Raw genomic sequence first — 1594 nt, 5'->3', positions numbered from 1 at the left:
GGACCATTGGGGGGTAAAAGGGATCTGGGAGGGGGAGGTGATTAAAGGAAAAATGGGGATTAGGGGACATTTGGGGGGCCTTATTGGGGTCTGGTGAGGAGAGAAGGGGCAGCTCCACGAGCAGGTGAGTCCTGAGACCCCTCTGGTGTCCCCAAGACCCTCCCGGTGTCCTCAATTTCCCACTTGGCACCCCGAGACCCCCCTGGTGTCTCCAGTGTCCCCAGGGCCTCCCTATGGCCCCAGTTCCCCCCTTGACACCCCCCATTCCACTGTCCCCAAACCCCTCCCCACTGTCCCCAAACCCCATCAATGATGTCCCCAACCCTCCATCTCCCCCCAGAAGGCCCCCCTGGACCCTCTGACCCCAAAACTGCCCCGTCCCCCCACGCTCACAGAAAGGTCAAGGGCATCTGGGGACACACTGGGGACACTGGGGGGGCTTTGGGGAAACTGGGTAATTACTGGGGGATACTGGGACACATTGGGGGAAAACAGGGGGCACTGGGAGGGACTGGGGTTTATTGAGAATGCTGGGAGGGCACTGGGAGGAACTGGGTGATTACTGGGGAATTACCAGGACACATGAGGAGACACTGGTAGATTACTGGGCCATACTGGGTGTTACTGGGTGCTCACTGGAGGATCATTGGGCCATACTGGGGGGCAGTGGGAGATCTCTGGGAAACACTGGGTGGTCAATTGGCGGGGTTACTGGGCCAGACTGAGAGCCAGTGGGAGGTCACTGGGCTATACTGGGGGCACTGGGATCCCCTTACCCGCATGTGGTTCATCTCTCTGCAAAGACTTTGGGAAGAACCACCAAGACCCCTCCCCTGAGGGCTGGGGGACCCCCTGAACCCCACTGATAGGCTTTAGGGGACCCTCGGGCCTCCCTCCCTGTGGAGTCTCTGTGTGCTGAGTTTTGGGGGTCTCTGGGGTTCGGGGGGGGGCATCAGGACCCGCTTTCCCTGCGGTCGGTCCGCCCAGCCGGCAGGGGGCGCTGTGCAACGAGTGGAAATGGCGGCGCCGCGCAAAGTCTAATGGGAGTTGAAGTTCCCTTTATGAGAACTGCGCCGGCGCCTGCGCAGTGCAGCCATGGCGGTTAAACAGCCGCCCCGAGGGTTCCAAGGCCCCCAGCCCTTTCAGGGACCTCCCAAACCCCTTCAGGCACCTTCACCCTCCCCTCTGAGCGCCCTCAGGACACCAAATCTCCTCCGCGACCCCTCGAAAGCCCCTCACGGACCTCCAAACCTCCTCGGGAACCCCCGAGCCCCTCCTCTCCACTCTGCCGAGCCCTCCAGACTTCCCGCCCACAGCCGCGCTCCCCGCAGCCCCCGAGCGCATCCCCAGCCCCGCCGCAGCCCCCGCCAGGCCTCACAGAGCTGAGGAGATTCGGCCGCTGCCGCCATCCCTTTCCCGGCAGCCACCGCGGGGCTGTGCGCGCGCCCCGCCGGCAGAGACCCCGCCCCGCCCCCTTTGCCGCGCGGGGCACGCCGGGAGTTGTAGTTGCAGCCGCTCAAAGCTCCCAACTCCCCCAGACTCAATTCCCCACGGGCGTTCCTGGGGCAGAACGGGGCAGAACCGGGGCGGGGAC

The sequence above is a fragment of the Empidonax traillii genome, unplaced genomic scaffold (genome assembly GCF_003031625.1).
Source record: "Empidonax traillii isolate 1590-97213 ecotype Southwest subspecies unplaced genomic scaffold, ASM303162v1 scaffold7191:size13560, whole genome shotgun sequence".
Taxonomy (NCBI): Eukaryota; Metazoa; Chordata; class Aves; order Passeriformes; family Tyrannidae; genus Empidonax; species Empidonax traillii.
Note: the sequence above shows the minus strand (reverse complement) of the source record.